The following is a 23,604-nucleotide window of genomic DNA, read 5'->3' as shown; positions in this document are numbered from 1 at the left end:
TCGATACGTCGTAAAAGAAACATAGTGTAGGGAAAATCATTAACATTCCCAAACATAGAGAGTTAGCCTCACATACCTTAACTTCCTGCTCTTGAGCATAATACAACATTTGCCAATCCTTTAAACTTGAATTTATATCAATACAAGTCAAAGAGATTCTATATTATCAATAATACTCATGTTTTGGTCACTTAGGCATTTTCTCAAACACTTGGTGGCATAAAGATTCATAGTCCTTATTAATGGTGTTTCTACATCCAATAACTCATTCCCTTGCTCCTAAATAAATTCTAAAGTCTCAAATGGTTATAATCAACATTATTCTTTATCACCCATAAGGTAAACAACACCCTTAACCAATAATCAATAATCAACAGCCCAAACCTATAACCATTCATGCTTTTCTATCAAACCCATCAACTCATATTTTCTCATGAACTAGAGTCTATAACCATTAATTCAATGATAGAATCAATTAGAGGGTGAAGATATTACCTTTTTGACGTTCAATCTTCTAGAATTTGAGTTCTTGGGTTTCTTCTCTCAATAATGATGTCCCCATCGGATATCTAACGATATGGAGGGTTTACCCATGTTAATAAGATGTTGGGAAATCGAAATTAACTTAGAATTACCATTAGAACTTACCTTGGGTGGTGGAGGGACCTTTAAGGAGTTAGGTTTTTAAGAGCTTTCCTTTCTGGGGCAAGTTTTTATATTTGGGGCTGTGGGGGACGAAATAGGGCTAAAAACGACTTCCCAAGTCGTCCACCGCATCCAAGTAGGCGTGACCACGGTCCCGACCGTGGCAAATCGCTGGGACACTGCCTACCACCGCGGTCGCGGTGAAACGCGGCAGGACCGCGGTGGTTACACACCATTCTGTAAAACGGGCATAACCTTTTGCACAGAGCTCTGTTTGGGCTCCACAATATATTGTTGGAAAGCTATTTCAATGGCCTACAACTTTAATGCTTTAAATCTTCCCAAATTTCTTATACATTTTTACTAAACTCTACTGGAATACGGACATTCTGCAAGTTTAGTCGATTTTCGCTACAAAAAAATGGGTAAATAGCGGAGGTTAAAATTGCAGTTTGCGAAGGTTATAAACCTCCGCTATTTACTATCACGGCGGTTGAGCACACCACCACAGTAAGCATCGCCGCTATTATTTGCGGCTGATAAATGCAGGGGTTTCCCGAACCGCCGTGACAGCAAATAGCGGAGGTTTCTAACCTCCGCAAACTACAATTTTAATGTCTGCAATTTCATACGTGAAAGTAGATTATTATTTTTAAAATTTAATATTTTTTTGAGTATGGGGGTTGTAAACCCCCGTAATTTCTTATGGGTACACCCTAGGATCTGATCAATTTCTCTTTGGGGGTTTTAATTATCCATATTTATTTCTAAATATATTATAGAATTGATTTTTTATCATCAATTTGCCATACCCCTTTCCTAATATCAATTAAAATATTTATGCTTAAACCAAAACATTAAAATTAAGAAACATCAACATTTCATTAACCGTGAAAAATACTATGACAAAGTAGTATCATATGTCATCAAGCTAGATTAGAACATAATTAGTATCATATGTCATCAAGCTAAATTAGAACATAGTTAACCGTCTATATTAGTAAGCTATTACATTGTCTTAATACATCCACTTCATTTAAAATGAAACTCAATGGTCACTGGGATTACTAGCGCCAGAAGATCTTCTTGCATCCGCCGGTGAAACGGGTCAACTAGCTGCATCCCTTAGGTTAAGCAAAAAGTATTTAAAAAGCACAAGTATTAAGAGGAGTATACAAGTCATTGAGATAAAATATATGTTGTCTGCATCAAGCAGTTGCAATGAGTATTGAAGCTAATACACATAAACTCTTGAAAGGAAAACAAAAGTGCATTGTTGATGACACCATATAGTCTTAACAAGTTGAGTCCTTTTTCTATTACCCATAGGACATATCAACACTATAATGCTTTCTTCTTCCTACCTAAAGCAAATACACTTACTGTGTTACCCAATTCAGTTGGCCAAATTAGTGGCAGCATAGACCTTTATACAATTCTAAATGGACAATGAGCTTAGAGAGGCGAGAAACAACAAGCACATACACACAGAAAATTGCAAAAAATAAAGCTAGAAGCAAGCTATTCTCACGAGAAAATGCAGATAAAGAAGTTCAGAATTTCTCTTAGAATGGAAGGGTAAAAATAATATGAATGTAGAAGTATGACTCTTAAAATAACAAAGAATAATGTATTAATTGTTCTTAGCCCGGAGATTTATGGAACTGAGGAGCTGTTGTTTAAAACACAATCCTATTCCACTATTATACATTTAATATTTGCAGAAGACTTCAATCAAAGGAAATCAACTAATCCACCATGCCATAGACTAAGCATTTTCAAGAAATGTAAGAAATATGGGAAGAAAGCAGCTTGTTGAGCTTGCCTTTTGAGGCATGGTTGATCGATCGATGAAAGTCCGCTTAGTTTTTTGACTTTTCACTATGACGCCCATCCATCAAAGTATGATGTAAAGCTAGATAAGAATCTAAAATTGTAAACCTATGCAAAACTACTTATAGATTATATCAAGGGCGCAGTTTATGTGAACTTGTGAAGTAACCGACAAACATCTTTCTTAGCTATATGATCCCTAAATTTAACTGCTAAAACGGGACTTGTACAATAACCAATCATACAGACTAACAACAACAGAAAAAGGGCATTATCTTTTGGAGGATGAAGGAGGGGAAAAATTAGTCAACAATAGTACTATAGTTCTAAGGAGGATATAATACTATAGTTTTCTATCTGAAGATTGTTTCTTTTGAGAAGCATCTAAAGATTGTTTCTCCAGAACGTGTTTTAAGGAAATAAAGGTATGGAGTAGCTTAACTAGAGGAAATTTTAAAAAGATATATGAAGAAGTAAATAAAATGATACCAATTCAACATAAGAACTGTGAAGGACTGCCTACAGCAGATAAAAGCTTTCTAATATCTTTTACACATGTTCTAACAATAATATACATTTCAGTAAATTATATAAATGAATAATCATATTTTTATGCATTTCAATATGATGTTTCATAAAAATACCTAAGTTTCTTCTTTATAACAGTAGTTCACAAAGGAAGTCCATTGTTCCCGAGTAATATCTACCGGAACATTATCCATAATCTCATCATTGGTTTTAAGAGGGTCTTTAAACTCATACCACAACTTCTGCCTACTTGCTGCCCACTTCTTTGAAATAGAGCGATAAACATATCCTCGTGCAACTTCCTCAATGGTCATAAATTTTAGTTTGCCACTTTCCGAATCGACATTAAGGACTAGGACATTTTATTCTATATCCAACAACAGCATTAGCAAATGCAAAATCTAAAAATTGATTTAAACCAAACAAATATTCTGTTGTATTCCTTGGCTTTCTAATCCAAGATTTATCCATAGAAAAGTATTAACTTTCAAGTGCAACTGATGAACCTTACAAAATATAAAGAGAAAATATTAGTTCTCTATTATTAGAATAGAGAATATTAACCATAAAGCAATAAATACATACAACAAAAGCCATCTATAATCATAAACACTACTAAACTTGAAGATCCCATAACAAATAATGCATTTGCATAGTCACAGTCAAGTTACACCCAGTTTTGGAGTCACATTTGCTATTGAATTGTCGAAATGGCTTAACCCTTTCATCAGAATGTGTTAAACAGGAATCGAAGGCTATGATACTATTTCTACCCCTTTTATCAGTGTAGTTTATGTGTTTATCCCATAATAGCAGATCGTACATATTGTCTGTGTATATAATCTAAACATTTACATTGTCAAATTGTGAAAATATGACAATGTAAAACTTAAACTCTTCTGTCTGAATTCATAGTCAAGTCATAACACTTGATCTTTATAAACACGAGTCCTGACTTTTAAGGTTCATGTCGAACTAGTTATTTCGCTTCCTGTTTTAGTTGGGGAGTAATTGACAAAACAAGAAACATGAAAAATATCTCTTTGCTTGTTTTTAGTTGCTTGCTTTAAACATTTTTTTTGTTTTTTGGCGTTGTTTCAACAAATACATTTCTTTAGCAACTAAGGGTAATGCCATTTTCTATGATTAATAATGACAGAATACCATATAAACTACGTAAATATTATTAAAAAAATTAACTCATACAACAAATTTTCTGCTACATAATTTTTGCAGTAGTTGTGTTTCCTAAAACCTTCACTCTACCAAACAGATGTCATAGCAACTTCCATGTATGTATATACCAACTCAACCAACAAAAATATAGAGTGAGTAGACAACTATTTACTTAACACCAATATATTACAACAATTTTCCTGAAGTAGAGTCAAAAACTAGATGTCAAAATTGCAAAAGTTACTAAAGGGACTGTTCAGGATTAAAATCAAGGAATACAATTTTATAAAGTAGTAAGCTTGTGGTACAAACAATCCACATATAACAAGGTGCTTATTCTCATGAACAACAGCAATTTTGAAGAACTAACCAATAAGAAGTACAAATTTCATAAGTACATGAATTCTGAGCGAGACACCTTGAAGTTGGGATTTAAGCTTGTAAAAATTTTCAATCTGATGCCTCATCCTTATAAGATCTTTCGCTATCACCTTTACAGCACCCTAGCATCAAAAGAACTTCAAATCGCACAGAAAAAATCAAATTCCCATCAACTTAGATTGAGGCTAACCCTATACTCAAATGTAACATCAGCTTAGACACTGTAGAATATCACATCAGCTTTCCACAACACCAATGCAGCAGTCTCAGTTTACCAAAAGTGTGTGATTCTTGGAAAATGACATAAACTTTTGGACTTAAAACCAAAAGATTTCTGGAGAGAAATGTACACTATACATAAAGGAAAGTTCCTATAAATTTCTGGACTTCAAATAAGAAATATCTGGTATGAAAACCATACAGAAATCAAAGATCTCATTCACCTTTAGAATCAGATAGAACTAAAAATGAAGAACGTAAAGCATTGGGAATGACTCAAAGAAATGTTCACCAAAATTCAATTAATTCTTTTTAACTATATAATATAAATTTTACAGTTTTAAGCTCAAGAAGCCAAATTGTATTCACTAAAATGTCTCCAGTTTGACACAACTACATTATTACATATTCTTACCCCCTAAAGAATGAAAACATCAGAAAATAAAACTTACTGGTTGCGCCTAATTCTATAAACAATACCAGCAACCGACTAGATGTTAATGGCACATTCATGCAACAGATTTTTTGCCTTCAAGTGGAGATTCAAGTATACTTGTAGAAAAATGCAAGATTTATCAATTAAAATACCTGAAAATCAATCAATATTTTGCGCTTTTGCAGTTGGAAAACTCGCAATCGATCTCCTAAATAAAAGTCAAATTAGACTATTGAATCAAGTGAAACACTTTCATATGATGGGGGAAGAACCAATGTATTCTTCAAATTGGAGGTGGAGTATTTTGTTGAAGAACTTGATTAATGAAGAAGCGGTGGGAGTATTTTGTTGAGGCGAAAGTTTCTAGGGTGAAAAAGATTGGGCAAAAATTGGAGGGAGTGTGAAATAAATTAGCCCCTATTATTTTAGGGTTACGAAATTATGCAAATTACGGAGGTTACTTATACCCTCCGCAAATAAACATCTGCAATTTACCCATTTTTTTATAGTATTTGTCGAATCTTATGCATCTCACTTTCCATATTGATTTTGAAACAACTATTTTCACCTATAATCATCCCAATAGGACTTCATATATCCAAAATATAACTTTTCTACTCCTTTAACTCATTCATACCTAATCCAAATGTGTGAGGGTGTTACATTCATCTTCTTTTACATAATTAAGGACTTTTGTTTTAGCTAGTGTAAAGTTATCTTACTACCATATAGGAAGACATTTTAACAACTTTTCTTACTGCAATTAAAAGTAAATAATAATAATTCATTTCAAAATGCATAATGCACTTCATTAAATCCACATCAAACAAAAATAATTACTAATTCACAAGTTCAAAATATCGATAATATGATAAAGAAGCTAAACAATTTGAATCTAATTACTAGTGTCAGCTTTTGATAACTTGTGTTATTAACTAGAAAATAAGCCGCACAAAATTCGCCTGCTCTTGATCATAATGAAGGTTGCCAAATGCCAAATTCCTGAATATCAAAATGTATAACCTGAAATGATAAAATAAAATGAATATCGAACATACAACCATATGTGAAATTCTTTAACAGTCAAGAAAATAATCATGTGACATTTACATATTCGTAATAGCATATCTTTTACCTCTTCCTTTGTTCTTTCCAATTTTCATTATCAACTTCCAAACTCTCAAAAAGAAATATATTTTTGGCACGCTTATATATTTTCAAAAGTTAAGAAGAGAAAGGCTTCTCTATAATTGGTAAAATTAGCAGAATAGACAACTGTTTAAATAGACAGTAAGAAACAAAAAGGAAAGTTAAAATTAGAAGTCCAATACTCACCTATTGACATAAAACTTTTCTAAGATATTCCTCTTTTTTGCACTCCCAATTAAGCAACTAAATTTCAGTATGGATAATCGAAAAAGCTGCTCAATTTATTCTAGGCAAGATTACTATCAGTATAAAGTAGTAGACAAATTCAAATAATTAACTACATCTACATTCGACAAGATAAAGAAAACTAAAGGGGGCCTATACACAGATTTATTGCTTCAGCCATACAATAAAACTTATACATAAGAAACCAAGAATGTCTACACAAAGCAAAGGTTTTGTGTTGCCTCAAAGTTAAGTTCAGTAAAATGTGGAGGGAAGTAGAAGTCAAGATTTAATAAGAAATCCAAAATACTTAGATCAAAGTCTGCAATTCATGGGAACTTTGTACAGATGTAATATTCTTATTTTAACTGTCGATTATTGTCTATATATTTCACAGATACCTACTTAGATAACATGCTAAGTTAACAGATACTATTTCCCAAATGCGATAAATGATGAGTATCCTTTCTCTTATGACATTTCTTAATTAGCTTGAATTGTGTATGTATTTCTTAGGACAAGAGGGGTTGCTCTGATGGTAAGCAACCCCCACTTCCAACCGAGAGGTTGTGAGTTCGAGTCTCCCCAAGAGCAAGGTGGGAAGTTCTTGGAGGGAAGGATGCCGGGGGGGTCTATTTGGAAACAGTCTCTCTACCCTAGGGTAGGGGTAAGGTCTGCGTACACACTACCCTCCCCAGACCCCACTAAGTGGGATTATTCTGGGTTGTTGTTGTTGTTGTTGTTGTTGTGTATGTATTTCTTCTACCACAATTGTATAAAATATTATAATGTATTCTATTCTTCTCTTAAAATTTCTATAAGTAGGCTAAGAAATGCTTCATCAAAAACGACCCTCCGTTCCATTGTTATGGGTCCCAAAAATAGTCCAGTAGGTATCATAATGGGAAGAAGAAATACAATGAGCATTTTGTATTATTCGAACTTTGTTACCATATAAGTTTGTTAAATCAAATAAGACAACTTAAACTCCTTAGCGTGAACTGATCATAATCTACAGGATAATGTATATTTTCGAGGCCTTATCAATGAAACATGCCAAAGTGTCATACCATCGTGATTTCTTTGAACATTCTTCGTATACCAAATACGAACTAAAAGATATTAAATTAGTTCGATGAACTTTGTCATTTCAAGAGCACTTATAGAATAAAAGAGGGACAACCATGGCAATCTTCCGCAAATCCTCGTCAGCTTGCATAATCTTTTTAATATGAGCCTGCAAATAAATAGGAAATGAGGTATTAATATGATTATATTCAAATCAAAGAAAAATTTAAATTTTAGAAACAAGATCTGGCGTGACTTAAAAGCAATTTGATCCAGTTAAACACATTAAATTGAAAAAGAAAAACAATTACTATTCAAATAGCACCTACGCAATAGTTGTCAAAATCTTTCTCAAGAAAACAAATTCTAGTACAATAAAGTTTGAACCTTGAGAAACTAGACAAACAGAAAATTCACATAAAAACCTCAACCACTTTACCCTTTTATTGAACGTTCATTTCCCACATAGACGTGGCTTGAACAAGTCATATACCTCAAGTACTCTATCCTCTCCTAGACTCATGATATATTTGATTTTTACTTAGTACACTCTAGAGATTTCTTTGAAGTACTAAACAGTAAAGTGCTCAGTGACAATAAAGTTCAAACGGCAGTAAAAAATGTTGAATTACTTGTTAAAAATTGATAGCTTATTGCAAAGTATTTTTTTGGTCTCAATAGTCTCCTACAAACTCATGATATATCAATCTTTCCAAAGTACACTAGAGACTCTAGTATTTTTCTTTTGAAGCATTAGAAAGAAGTGCTTAGTGGTAGTAAAATTCGAGCAGCAGTAAGTAGTCAACACGACCTACCTTTAGTGTCTCAACAAACTATTCTATATTCTGCTTCAAGTATCTTAGTAGTCTTCCTTACAAGGTGATATCGAAGAACTGTTCATAAGGGATTAACTTGATGAGTATAATGGAATAAAACTAAGAAATAGTGTTGAATCTTCAGTTGCTCTAATTCTATTTTATTGTAGAAAATATCAAATTGCAACATCTTTTTGTTAGTTCTTATATATGTAAAATGAAGTATGAAATACAGATTATTCCACAAAATAAATATTAAAAAAACGAAAAGAAAGATAGTTATTTAGATACTGAGCATACAACTTTTGAGAGTAAATATGAGCAAATTCTGGTGAGGCAAAAGGTCGAGCACCTAGAAGGCAGTTAATAACCAAAGGGTATACTTAAAATACTCTGAAGTGATCTATATTTATAGATTTCATCTAGCTACTTGAGCGCACTACAACTTAAAAGAAACAACAATTTAACATGCAAGTGAAAGCGAACTTCGCCGGTCATAGACATTCATCCACAAATCTAACGCTCCAAGAAAGCAAATCAAAGGGGAAAAAATCAATAAACACATTATCTTAGAAGAAATTTGCAATTAGGGATCCAAAACTTACAGGAAAAGCATAAATAGAAACACCTAACAAAATTTTTGAAAGACTCAATAGCTGCATCCGAATCTATCATCAGCAACATTTACTCAAATCGCTTTCCCATCCAAACTCTGCAAGATTTCATATATATATATATATATATATATATATATATATATATATATATAATATATATATATATATATATATATATATATATGAGATTTTGTACTTTGCTCGTCAGTTCTAGGGCATGACTTGCCCCGTGTGATATTTTATGACTTATGTAAATCGTTGGTTTTGATTTTTAGGATAATCGGAATGAATTTGGAAGAACAGTCCTCAGTTTGAAGTTTAAATTTGAAAGATTTGACCAAGTTTTGACTTGTTGGCATATGATCTCGGATCAAAATTTTTATGATTTGGTTAACTCTGTTAGGTGATTTGAGACATAGGAGCGTGGTCGGAATGTATTTTGGAAGCCCACGGAAGGTTTAGGTTTGAATTGGCGAAATTGGAATGTTGGCGTTTTCCGGTTGATATGCGAGATTTTGATACAGGGGTTGGAATGGAATTCCGGAAGTTGCAGTAGCTTCATTGTGTTATTTATGACGTGTGTGCGAAATTTCAGGTCATTCGGGTATGTTTTGATAGACCTTTTGATCAAAAGCGTAATTCGGAAAATTTTGGAACCTTAGGCTTGAATTCGATGTGATTTGGTTTATTCGATGTTGTTTGAGGCGTTTTGAAGATTGGTACAAGTTTGAGTAGTGGTATATGATGTGTATGTACTTATGGTTGAGGACACGGGGGCCCTTGGGGTGGTTTCGGATGGTTGGCGGAATGTTTGGAGTGGAGTTTGGGAGCTAAAGCATTTTAGCAGCTACAATAACTGCACCTGCAGTTGGGAGGCCGCAGGTGCGATGCTTGCAGAAGCGGAAGGAAGCCGCAGATGCGACCAAGATGAAGTTCTTCAGGAACCGCAGAAGCGGTGAAGTGGGCGCACCTGCAGTAACATAGGTGCGATGTTTAAACCGCAGATGCGAAAATGGTCATTTAAGTGGAAATGCGCAGATGCGGTGTATTAGCCGCAAAAGCGTGAAAAGGACCGCAGATGCGATAATGCCTGGGGCAGAAAGTATAAAAGGTTCCCTTCGCGATTTTGAGTGGGTTTTCACCATATTTCATTAGGGAAAAAGCTTTGGAGAGCTAATTATAGAGGGAATTCAAGAGGGTTTCATGGAGGTAAGATTTTTGGACCCTAAACTTGTTTTTATGATGAATTTTAACATTGTTAAGCTTGAAATGATCAATAGAGAAAAATAGGTAATTAGGGTTTGAGATTAAGAGACCTTTGAGTGAAGATTTGAAGGGCCATTTGAGGTCGAATTTTGGTATTCTTGATATGTATGAACTCGTGAGAGGATGAGGATTCCATTGATGTTAATTCCGTCAGATTCCGAGACATGGGCCCAGGGGCCGAGTTTGAGCAATTTTGGGATTTTTGATGTAAATTGGATATTTTTGAGTGAGCTTTGTTCCCTTAGCATATTCTAATGGTTATGTACTAATTGTGGCTAGATTTGGAGCATCCAGAGGTCAATTCATGAGGGAAAAGGCATCGCAGGCTAGAGTTTGGACCGAATCGAGGTGAGTAGTGATTGTAAATGTTGTCCTGAGGGTATGAAACCCTGGATTGCACATCGTGGTGCTATATTGAGGTGACACACATGCTAGATAACGAGTGTGGGGTCATGCACCGTTGGGATTGTGACTTAGTCCATCCCAAATGGCTGTTTTACTGCGTATTTGATTGAAAACTATTTGCTATCATTATGTTTTGGGTTGAATGCCATATTTGGGACTTGTGCCAACTATTCGAACCCTTAGGGGATTTTTACTAATATTTCCTCACTGTTTTGACTTTATACTTGTACTCGATCATGCTATATTATACTGTTTTCATAACTTAGCCATATTTACTCTATTTTAAACATTAAATGACATTTAAATGATAAGTTGGGCTGAGCATCATGTTTTACTGTTGCCCGAGTGGCTTATGAGATTCTGACTGAGTAAGGCTGAGGGCCTACGTTGTGAGGAAAAACTAATTATGATTATGAGGCCGAGGGCCTGAGATTTGTACGCCATGAGGTGGGTTTTTGATATGAGGCCGAAAGCCTATGTGATTATGCCACCAGATGGCTTGATATTGTGTTTGGGCCGTAAGGGGACCCTCCAGGAGTCTGCACACCCCCAGTGAGTGTGAGTACCCATTGTGATATGAGATATAGCCTGAGGAGCTGGTGATTGCTCCATGATATTGCCCGAGGGGCGGATTCTGTTGACATTGTGCCCAAGTGGCGAATTCTTATGTGTTTATCTATTCTAGTTGTTTTGCATTCAATTGCTTAACTGTTAAAAAGGCATTTCTAAAGAAGCTTAAACTGAACTAAAGTGACTTTACATATTTCCACTATTGCATTGTTTTTACTAGTGTTTATCGTTTCTTTATACCATGTTGACGTGCCTTTAAATGATTTCTTATCGCTCAGTCTTCATTTATTATTATTACTCACTGAGTCAGAGTACTCACATTACTCCTTGCACCTTGTGTGCAGATTCAGGTATTTCTAAACCCGGTAACGGGTATTGGTTGCTCAGAGGCAGAGTCATCGGAGTTTAGCAAGTTAGCTGCCCGACGTTCGTAGCACTGCTTTTCTCCCTCTTGATCTCATTAGACAGTATTTAGTAGGACTGTATTCTGGGCTGGGCCCGGGCCTTCGTGGGCCAAACGGGCCGGGCTTCGTGGGCCGGGCTTCGTGGGCCGGGCTTCGTGGGCCTTGCGGTCCCGGGCTTCGTGGGCTCAACGGGTGGAACCGGTCCGTGACGGGCCTAATCCCATATGGTCCTGGGCTAAATGGGCCGGGCTCGTTGGCTTCGCGGGCCTAGCGTGGGTTTTTATTTTTATTTTTTTTTAAGGCAATTTCTTGTAGTATCATGGCTATATTAAAAATATATATGTAGTATATATGTAGAAATCTAATTATTAAAGTGCTTGACGAAAAAGAAAAATAACAAAACAATAGTAAAACACTAAATTGTCATGCATAATAAATTAATAACAAAGTACAACATGAAGCATAAATACGTCTAATAATTTTGAAATAACACAAATTGTTGAAAAAACCTTAAAGACGAATTCTTGGATAAATACCCTCAACACAATGTTTTATATGCCTCCTTAAAGTGCCTGTGGTTTGAACAGTACTAAAATTTAAGACTCTTCCACAGTTCTTGCACTTTAATTTTTGGCCTTCTTCATTTTCTTCAACCACTTCATAGTACTGCGAAATAAATAAGCGCACTCTTTCCGAACGAGGCATGATGTAACTTGAAAATTAAGATTGAGACTTGAAGTCTTGAAAATTGGAGATTGAGAGATTGAGAGAAATTTAGAATGAGAAATGAGTATTTAGTATTGAAATGAAGAAGTGGGAGGGGGGTATTTATAGTGGTAGAGAAGGTTAGTTTTGTAAATTGAAAAAAAAAACTTGTTTTAATTTTGATTTTTGCATTTTGAATTTTGAATTTTGAAATTTGAATTTTAAATTTTAAATTTTGAATTTTGAATTTTGAATTTTGAAAAATCTTGTTTTGTAGTATATATATATATATATATATATATATATATATATATATATATATATATATATATATATATCCTCTTATATATGTTGTTGTAGTATATATTGTATGTTATGTATATATATTCTCTTGTATATTGTCTTGTAGTATATATTGTATGTTATGTATATATATATTTTCTTGTAGTATATATTGTATGTTATGTATATATATTTATGCGCCATTAATTTCCCACAAGTTTTACACTTAGCCTTATTTTGTTCTCTTGCTTGAGTAAAAAAATTCCAAACTAATGATGTTTCTAGGTGTTTAGCAGGTTCTCTATTGAAAGTAGGAGTTTCTACAGGTGGGTCGGCCGGTGCATCAGTTGGGTTATTAAGAGGACTAGTAGGTGTATGATCTAAATCCGGTGCTTGAGTTTCATCATCATCCTCATTTTCCTCATTATTTTCTAAGATAGTTTCATTAGGATAAAGAGCATTCATAATTTCATCATCTAATCTTTCACCTGGTGCAACATTATGGAAAAATTCACTATCGGTAAATTGAAAACAAGGGTGATCACTATCAAGAATTACGGAAGGAGGAGGATGTCTAGGTTGGCGACTACTTTCAACTTGCTTATCTTTTCTAGGTCGGAGAGCCGGGGGAAGGGTAGTTGGTTGGCCACTACTTTCACCAGTTTTATCTTTTCCTTTACCAAACATTTTTTTCAAAGAAAATGCCATATTAATTATAATTATGCAAACTAAACCACACAAAAATATATTCTTAAAACGTAAGAGTTGAAATGAGTTTACCGGATTGCCGAACAACTTCTTGAAAATTGAAAATCGTTGAACACTTGAAAACTTCAATTCAACAACTTCACAATTTTTCACGAAATTTCAACAATAAATTAAGTAATTGTAGTAGAGAGATTGAGAGAGATTGAGAGATATTGATGAATTGGTGAATAAAAATGAAAGAATGAGGGGGTATTTATAGTTGAGAAATGGGGAAAAGTGTAATTATATAAAGTTTGGGGTTAAAATAAAGTTTGGGGGCCAAATGGCCATTTTTTAAACTTAAAAACGGTCATATTTTCAGCCCAAACGGCTAGATTTTAAATATGGCCGTTGGAGAATTTTAAAAACATTTTTAAAAAAAAAAAAATAGTCGTTGGGCCCGCCAGGACCGGCCCAGGCCCGGCTGACGGTCCCGGGCTCGTGGGCTAATATATGAAGACCGGCCCGTCACGAGCTTCTCAGGACCACCAGGACCGGCCCACCAGGCCCGTTAGGCCCGTTAGGACCGTGGGCCCGGTCCGGTCCGTTTCAGGCCCGGCCCACCAAGCAACATTAGTATTTAGTACACTTTCAGATTTTCCGTGGTATTTAGACCTTAGTAGATGCTCGTGAGTTGTGAGACCCCGATGTCGGGCTATGTCTATTCCGCAAATTGTATTATTCACCTTTATTTTGGGGTTGTTATCATGTTGAAGACTTAAATTGTTTATTTTTAATTGTTAAAATGAATTGGGTGTAGTTTTGGCTGGCCTTGTCTTCACGAGAGGCGCTATCACGATTCGTTCGGGATTTAGGGTCGTGACAAGTTGGTATCAGAGCCTAGGTTACATAGGTCTCACGAATCATGAGCAGGTTTAGTAGAGTCTCGCGGATCGGTACGGAGACGTCTGTATTTATCCTCGAGAGACTACAGAACCTTTAGGAAAAACTTCACATTCTTGAATTCTTATCGTGCGTCATTGATTCAGTTTGAAATATAACTCTTTGAATTCCTCCCACATATTCGTATGCGCGCATGAGCGCTCAGTATCAAATGTGCATCAATGGCTTGTGATTCCCCGATCGAGGAGCGAGATGTGATCTTAGTGTGTTGATGTTAGGAGAGCCTGGAAGACTTGAGGCCGGATTTTTGCTATAGCTTGAGCCCTGAGCTATTGATTGCGTGAGCACGTGTTTCTGGATCTATATGTTCTATTGTGTCCCTATTAAGGTAAGTAATGACTGGATAGCTACGTGATGAGGGTGATGTGACTGTGAGATGTGTTCATATGAATCGAATGAGGCGAGAAAGGTTTCCTTTAGGGTAGCAAGAACTATTAGGCGCTTGATTTCCATCTTGATTTGAGGAATAGCCCCGAGTTATGGGTGTGTGAAGAATCTTTTCATGTTTTCTAGTTAGGAGTGAAGTAAATTTCATGTCGCGGTATGAGTTCAGACGCAGGAAGATTAAGTGACTACGTAATGTTTGTGACGGTAGAAGGTATACAGAAATGTTAGTTTGAGGCGAAGCAGGTGGGTTATCTCCTGCGGAGTGTTCTGAAGTTGTGTGATCCTTATGCTATCTGTTAGAAGATGTCATTTACAAGTGAAATATATGTGTTGCAATTTAAATTTTGGTCGCTGGAGAGAGTGGGTTTAACTGTTACGAGGGTGAATGCAAGATTTGAGGAAGCTTTGAAGTACTAGATGGTCTGTGTTTCACGAGTTGATGAAGGATTGAGTTTAATCTCACTATGATATTATGGCAGTAATAGAGTATATGCGTTATGAGTTATTGTGTGTATGTTTTGATCTATGGCTTCGAACCAAGTGGCGGAGTCTGCTAGTGAGTTGTTAATTGCATGATTATGTGCTATGTTGGTTCCAGTTTGAGGCATGCTGGTGAATCAGTTATGTCTTATAGAGACTGAGATTGAGGATGGTTCAAGTAAAGGAAAATTTTGACGAAGGTTATCTTATGCTTCATAGGTGTGTGAGAGTCGTAGAATATCTTGAGTGGTTATTGGTAAAGGGGGTGCGGTGCATAGAGCAGGAAGTTGCTTGGTTGTAGGTGAGGTTACATCCTGCGGTGTCGGAGTACTAATGAGGCACAAGTTGTTCGGTTTATTTGATCAGTCTAATCAAGGTTTGAGGAGAGTGGATGACTCTCGAGAATGGTTTTAGTGGGTTCAAGATGTTACATGTAATAATTAGAGATTTTCAGGTTGTATGTTTGGCTAGAAACTGAGGCTTGCATTGGGAGGTGTCATGGCTCATGGTATTTCTATATTATTAGGGGATCCTACATAGCAGTATTAGGAAGGTGAAGGCAATGACTTTGGATTCGCAGGAAGTCTCTTCGGGGTAGGTATTTTGAACGTGGTGCTTTTGGGAATATTTAAGAGAGTACTCAACAACTTGTGAGCCTTAGACAGTGTGGTTTTATGCATTGGGTCTCATGTGGTGAGTCTGGATTGAGGAATTGTGGTGTTATAGCAAGAAGGAGTATCAAGTTGAAGGTAAATCGGAAGGAAACTCGGATAGATGAGATAGCTTGGTAGTAGGTCGGATCGGCATGGTAAGAATATGATTAGTTCTTTGGATGCTTATAAGGTATGAGTTTATACAAGTGATTCATAGAAATGCTCTTGGGTTTTAGTGGCATGCGTAGCTTGGTTGAGTTAGAAGGATTCAGTCCTGACAGGTTTGGTTGTGTGCAAAAGGGAGTCGGAGAGTTCTTGATGATTTCTACCACGGTTTGGAGGTGTATATTTTCTACTGGCATGAGGAGCATGTGATGTATAATGATTTTCTTCCAGATGGGCCCAATGGAAAGTCCTTGGTTAGTTGAGTACATTGTTGCTTGTGGCTCGGAAGGGATATGAAGTTCTCATGTTATCCTAAGATAGTATGGTATATGCGGTATGTTATGGAGGATTGAGATTTGCGTGTGTAAGGTTACGGTTCAGTTCTGAAAGGAAGGTCATAAAATTCTTAGGCAGCACGGGCAGTTTCAGATGATTAAGGAAATTGGTGTACTCATTGGTGTGATTTGACGGGGGTGTACGTTTCAGAAAAAGGGAATGTGACTGAGATTGATAATACTTTATTAGTATTGCGACACTCTCTTATTGGATTGACTGTTGATATTCGAGTTTGCTTGGTGGTACAGAAGAATTATAGGATTACCTCTCATGGATGTTTGGGTATTAGAGGTGTGTTGCATATTCAGGTGGAGTTGGGATCAAATATGGTGATCCGTGTGCTATATGGATTTAGAGACTAGGATTTCTCATAGTCAGATTATGTTGTGGTTGTGGGTTTCGTGTATCGGCACTGCATAGTGACTATCGGGATTTGGAAACCCAAGTGAATCTTTTGCGGCTTGGTATGTTAGATTTTGATGCAATATTGGGTATAGACTGGTTGTCTCTGTGTCGTGTTATTCTGGACTATTGCGCTAAGGCAGCGATGTTGGCTATGCCGGGAATGCCACATATTGAGTGGCGAGGTTCTACGGATTATGTTCCTAGTAGGGTGGTTTTATATTTTGAAGACCCGGAAGATGGCTGGGAGGGATTGTCTTTCTTATTTGGGCCTTCGTGGTGGATGTTAGTGCAGAGACTCCTACCATTGATTTAGTTCCGGTGGTGAGGGACTTTTCAGATGGGCTTCTTATGGATGGGCATGTCGCCGGATAAGGTTGTTGAGTTCGGTATTGATTTGATGTCGGGCACCGTATCGTATGGCACCGACAGAGTTAAAGGAGTCAAAGGAGAAGCTTCAGGGTTTCCTTGATAAGGGGTTCGTTGGCAGGCCAATGTGGATGTGTGTTATCACTTGAGTCAGTTTGGTTGGCTCCGAGTTGTATTGTTGAGGGATGTGTTGATTCGATTGTAATTGAGCTTATTAGTAATCTGTGGAGATCTATGAGTTACCTTTCCATGTTGCGAGGAATTGGAATTTTCTGGTTATAGGCACATATGGTGCGGTGTTATTGGGGTCTCTCAGTGGAATTCGAGCGGGAGGAGTATTGCGTGTTGCTCAGTGGATGGCACATCGGATATGTCCTTTCGGGTTCTGTGATGTTATGTCAATTGTTTCACTGTGGTTATGATGATTTGCTTTGGTTCTAGACATCAAATTGCACGTCGTTGTCGATTTTGAGCATAATGACTTGAGGTGTTTCATATGGACCAGTGCTTGGGTAGGGTCGCGCATTGCAGCTGAGTTATGTGGAGGTATGACCCTTAGGGTTGGATTTATATATTCTATTTCTACGATGTGTGACGGGTTCTCAGCATTGTGTGAGGTGGTACTAGTAAGCTTGCGGTACAACCCTCTCATTTGAGTCATTTTTCATGATTTGAGTACGTTCGGATTGTTGCTTATCGGTGTGCAGATTGCACGAGTTGTGGCTTTAGATGGTATTGATGTGTCATGTCATCAGAGTAGTTGTGTTGGATTAGATGTGATCGTTGGGATCTAGAATGAATACAAACGGATTCGGTTTCAGCGTGTTGGAAGGATAATATCGAGGTTCGGCTCAGAAATTTGCTATGGTCTTTGCCAAAGGAGAAGTGGCTTAATGAATGGTTGATCTGAGAAATGGTTATGGCTTACTATGTGTTTCGTTTATCATTGGCAGTATATGAAAGTGTTGGAATGAGACTTTAGTTGATAAGAGGTTTTCTATCGGTATTCGGTTGTTGTGTGCAACTGATGTGATTAGAAGTTATCGCTACAAGTGTTTGAGTTATGTGGTATATAATGTAATTGCACCTGAGATTGCAGGTATGGGTTATTACAGCTTGTTCGTGCTTATTAAGAGTATAGATGTGAGATTTTGATCTTGTGGATGATTTCATGAGTGGAAATGTCGTTCTAAGATTTATGGGCTAGGTTGGATTGTGAAATTTCAGTTGCATGGTGTTATCGGGCCTATATGAGATAGGGTGATATGGGATCAGCCCCAGGTATGCGCATGGTAAGGTTATTCAGCAATTGGTTGGCCTTTGGAACAACTCTAGGCACGTTCGAGGACGAACGTATGTTTAAGTGGGGGAGGATATAACGACGCGACCGGTCGTTTTGAGCTTTTGCACTTTGCTCGCCAGTTCTCGGGCATGACTAGCCCCGTGTGATGTTTTATGACTTATGCAAATCGTTGGTTTTGGTTTTCAGGATAATCGGAATGAATTTGGAAGAACAGTCCTCAGTTTGAAGTTTAAATTTGATTGATTTGACCAAGTTTTGACTTGTTGGTATATGATCTCGTATCAGAATTATTATGATTTGGTTAGCTCCGTTAGGTGATTTGGGACTTAGGAGCGTGGTCCGAATGTGTTTTAGAAGTCCGTGGAAGGTTTAGGTTTGAATTGGCGAAATTGGAATTTTGGCGTTTTCCGGTTGATAGGCAAGATTTTGATACAGGGGTTGGAATGTAATTCCGGGAGTGCTTTGCTGTGCCATTTGGAACGTGTGTGCAAAATTTCAGGTCATTCGGACTTGGTTTGATAGAATTTTTATCAAAAGCGTAATTCGGAAGATTTTGGAAACTTAGGCTTCAATTCGATGTGATTTGGTTGATTTGATGTTGTTTGAGGCGTTTTAAAGATTGGTACAAGTCTGAGTAGTGGTATATGATGTGTTTGTGCTTATGGTTGAGGTCCCGGGGGGACTCGGGGTGGTTTCGGATGGTTGGCGAAATGTTTGGAGTGGAGTTTATGAGCTGAAGCATTTTTGTTGTTGTCATAACCGCACTTGCGGTTGGGAGGCCACATGTGAGATGCCCGCAGAAGCGGAAGGAAGCCGTAGATGCGGCCAAGATGAACTTCATCAGGAACCACAGAAGCGGTGAAGTGGGCGCACCTGCGGTAGCGCACGTGCGTTGTTTTAACCACAGATGCGGAAATGGTCATTTAAGTGGAAATGCACAGATGCGGTGTATTAGCCGCAGAAGTGGGACCGCAAAAGTGTGAAAAGGACCGCAGGTGCGAAAATGCCTGGGTCAGAAAGTATAAAAGGTTCTCTTCGCGATTTTGAGTGGGTTTTTACCATATTTCATTTGGGAGAAAGCTTTGGAGAGCTAATTGAAGAGGGAATTAAAGAGGATTTCATGGAGGTAAGATTTTTGGACCCTAAACTTGTTTCTATGATGAATTTTAACATTGTTAAGCTTGGAATTTATGGAAAATCAGTAGCAGAAAATGGGTAATTAGGGTTTGAGATTAAGACACCGTTGAGTGGGGATTTGAGGGGCCATTTGAGGTCAGATTTTGGTATTCTTAATATGTATGAACTCGTGAGAGGATAAGGATTCCATTGATGTTAATTTTGTCAGATTCCGAGACGTGGGCCCGGGGGCCAGGTTTGAGCGATTTTGGGATTTATTTTATGTTAATTGGGTATTTTCGAGTGGGCTTTGTTCTCTTAGCATATTCTAATGGTTATGTACTTATTTTGGCTAGATTTGGAGCATCCGGAGGTCGATTCGTGAGGGAAAAGGCATCGCGGGCTAGAGTTTAGACCGGATCGAGGTGAGTAATGATTGTAAATGTTGTCCTAAGGGTATGAAACCTCGGATTGCACATCGTGGTGCTATATTGAGGTGACTCACACGCTAGATGACAAGCGTAGGGTCGTGCACCATTGGGGATTGTGACTTAGTCCATCCCGAATGATTGTTTTACCGCATATTTGATTGAAAACTATTTGCTATCATCATATTTTGGGCTAAATGCCATATTTGGGCCTTGTGCTAACTATTTGAACTCTTAGGGGATTTTTACGGATATTTCCTCACTGTTTTGACTTTATACTTGTACTCAGTCATGCTATATTCTACTGTTTTCATAACTCAGTCATGTTTACTCTGTTTTAAACATTAAATGACATTTTAAATGATAAATTGGGCTGAGCATCATGTTTTACTGTTGTCCGAGTGGCGTATGAGATTCTAACTGAGTAAGGCCAAGGGCCTATGTTGTGAGGAAATACAGATTATGATTGTGAGGCTGAGGGCCTGAGATTTGTACGCCACGAGGTGGCTTGTTGATATGAGACCGATAGCCTATGTGATTATGCCACGAGATGGTTTGATATTGTGCTTGGGTGGTATGGGGCCCCTCCAGGAGTCTGCACACCCCCACTGAGCGCGGGTACCCATTGTGATATGAGATATAGCCCGAGGAGCTGGTGATTGTTCCATAATATTACCTGAGGGGCGGATTCTGTTGACATTGTGCCGGAGGGGCGGATTCTTATGTGTTTATATATTCTAGTTGCTTTGCATTCAATTGCTTAACTGTTAAAGGCATTTCTAAAGAAGCTTAAACTGAACTAAAGTGACTTTACATATTTCCACTGTTGCATTATTTTTACTGGCTTTTACCGCTTTTTTATAGCCTGTTGACGTGCCTTTACGTGATTTCTTATCGCTCAGTCTTTATTTATTATTATTACTTACTGAGTCGGAGTACTAACATTACTCCCTGCACCTTATGTGCAGATTCACATATTTCTGAACCCGGTAGCGGGTATTGGTTGCTCAGAGGCAGAGTCATCGGAGTTTAGCAAGGTAGGTGCCCGATGTTCGCAGCACTGCTTTTCTCCCAATTGATCTCATTAGACTGTATTTAGTACACTTTTAAATTTTTCGTGGTATTTAGACCTTAGTAGATGCTTGTGACTTGTGACACCCCGATGTCGGGCTCTGTCTATTCCGCAAATTTATTCTTCTCCTTTATTTTGGAGTTGTTATCATGTTGAAGACTTAAATTGTGTATTTTTAATTGTTAAAAAGAATTCGGTGTTGTGTCGGCCGGCCTTGTCTTCAAGGAGAGGCGTCATCACGACCGGGTCCGGGTTTAGGGTCGTGACAATATATATATATATATATATATATATATATATATATATAAAAGAGAGATATATTTTAAGTTACCTGGGATTGATTGCCACCGACGGTGAGACGGAGAAGACACAAAGCATCGGTGATAAGGTAGTGGTGATGAGAATTGTTTGCTATTTTGAAAATAATTTCTAAATTTTTACGAACATAGATCTACATAATGGACGGAATAAGTTTATTAGTGAAAAGTTATTTGGAGGGAAAACATAAAACAATAAGTAGTAAAAATTTCTTTAAATTAGTGAGTTTCAGTGGCTATTTCCTTTTATTGCCAGTAAAAGGGTACTTAATACCGGCCAATGCTCATCTGCCGCTAACATTTGAGTTTATGAAATCATTTAATGACCTTTGTTTCATTGCCGCTAATAGATTGCCGCGAAAGACTTTTTTGTTGTAGTGCTGCTGCTACAACTCATGTTGTTATGTTCCCTTTCATGTCCAAAGGCCATACCATTCCATTCTTTGACCTTGCTCGCCTTCTTCTCAATCGTGGAATAATTTCTATGATCACCATGTTCACTACTCCAGCAAATCATCCTTTCTTCTCCAGCTCCCTTTTCGATACCAACATTAATATCATCGACATCCCCTTTCCTCATAATGTCTCAGGAATTCCCCTGGTGTCGTAAGTACTAATAAACTTCCATCTATATCACTTTTTCTTCCCTTTGCTAGCGCGACTAAGTCCATGAAGCCACATTTTGAAAAGGCGTTAGCGTCTCTTAATCCGCCAATTACTTTCATGATCACTGATAGCTTTGTCAGCTGGACTTTAGACTCTGGAAACAAATTTGGTATCCCAAGACTCTCCTATCATACAATTAGCCCATTTGCCACGTGCATGGGACGTTGCTCCAGTGCACTTCTTCGAACAGAATTGTCCGACAATGAGCCTTTTACAGACCCTGACTTCCCCTGGATTAATCTCACTAGAAACGCTTTTGATTCACCCTTCAGAGAGCGCGAACAAAAGTGTCCCCTTTTCCAGTTTGTTATAGAGTCAATCATAGCCACCTCGAAAAGTTATGGTGTGCCTTTTAACAGCTTTTATGAGCTCGAATCTATCTATGTAGACTACTTTAATACTAGATGTAGTCCAAGAGCATGGTGCATTGGACCATCTTGTGAGTAACAAAAAGCACAATTAGTGAAATGCCTAGAGAAACCAGCTTCGCACATCATGAAATGGCTTGACGGAATGGTACAACAAGGGAAGCCAGTTTTGTACAGAGATATCACCTGAACAATTCAAGGAAATTAAAATTGGGGGAGAAATCCTAAGTCAATTTCTTGAGAGTTGTCAGGAGAAATACTATAGTTGATGAAGTTAATGATGGCGTAGGGTTTGAGTTTGAAGATAGGGCGAATAACAAGGACTGGTGGTGACAGAGTGGGTTGATCCAAGAGAAAACCTAGGTCACGAGAGCGTTCAAGGGTTTTTAAGCTATTGTGGTTGGAACTCTATAATAGAGAGCATATGCGCAAAGGTTCCAAATCTGGCATGGCCTATGATGGCGAAACAACATTAAAATGCTAGATTGGTGGTGGAGGAAATCAAAACTAAGATAAGAGTTGAGACACGCGATGGGTCAGTGAGAGGGTTCGTTAGTTCGGAAGGTTTGGAAAAGCCAGCAAGGGAGTTGATGGAAGGAGAGAAAGGTAAAGAGGTAAGGAACAAAGTGAAGGAAATCGGGGAAGCTACCACTAATGCTGTCAAATAAGGTGGATAATCTTGGAAAGCATTGAATCACTTGATTGTTGAGTTAACATTGGTTTGATCAGTTGTCAAGTTTTTCTTGTTGAATTTGTTCAGAAATAAATTTGTGTTGTACGTATTGTATTTTGATGGTTTTCATTTTACAAGTGCCCATTTTATAATTTGTTAAAATGGTTTGATGATCCTTTGGATTCCTGAGCAGTTATTTTTACTTTATTCATAACTGAAGCTTGTTATCAATCTGATCCAGTATTTTAAAAGGCGTTTCTATGGCGATCACCGGGGCTATCCCTAGGGCGGGCGAGGTAACGGCGCAAACGCAAGGCGTACATCCCAGTGTTCTGGGCATACACCTAGGCGTTGAGCGAGTTTTTTCTTTGGAACATAAGCTAGAAATTCTCTCCAAATTAGAATAAAAATTGCTAAATAAATCCTTAATTTAATATCAAAAGATTCAAAAGCCAGCTTGTTGTTAAATTCTAAAAAGTTAAGAAACTTAAAAGC

The 23,604-nt window shown here is 37.3% G+C and overlaps 1 long non-coding RNA gene and 1 pseudogene across 2 annotated transcripts; one reads left to right on the top strand and one right to left on the bottom strand.

Annotated features, from left to right (window-relative positions):
- Nucleotides 1-1,603: 1,603 nt before the first annotated feature.
- Nucleotides 1,604-5,634, bottom strand: LOC107820891 (uncharacterized). 2 transcript variants are annotated; one of them, XR_001656006.2, is made up of 3 exons: nucleotides 5,371-5,634; nucleotides 4,553-4,700; nucleotides 1,604-1,769 (listed from the first exon to the last, which is right to left on the bottom strand). It is a non-coding gene; the product is annotated as an uncharacterized LOC107820891 (long non-coding RNA). The 2 variants fall into 2 exon arrangements; XR_001656007.2 differs by lacking the exon at nucleotides 1,604-1,769 and having other exon boundaries at nucleotides 4,331-4,700.
- A 16,171-nt stretch (nucleotides 5,635-21,805) lies between these two features.
- Nucleotides 21,806-23,104, top strand: LOC107824345 (UDP-glycosyltransferase 90A1-like; annotated as a pseudogene).
- Nucleotides 23,105-23,604: the final 500 nt, after the last annotated feature.

The sequence above is a fragment of the Nicotiana tabacum genome, chromosome 5, assembly GCF_000715075.1.
Source record: "Nicotiana tabacum cultivar K326 chromosome 5, ASM71507v2, whole genome shotgun sequence".
NCBI lineage: Eukaryota > Viridiplantae > Streptophyta > Magnoliopsida > Solanales > Solanaceae > Nicotiana > Nicotiana tabacum.
The sequence above is the reverse complement of the archived record's forward strand: the minus strand, read 5'-3'. Positions and strand labels throughout refer to the sequence as shown.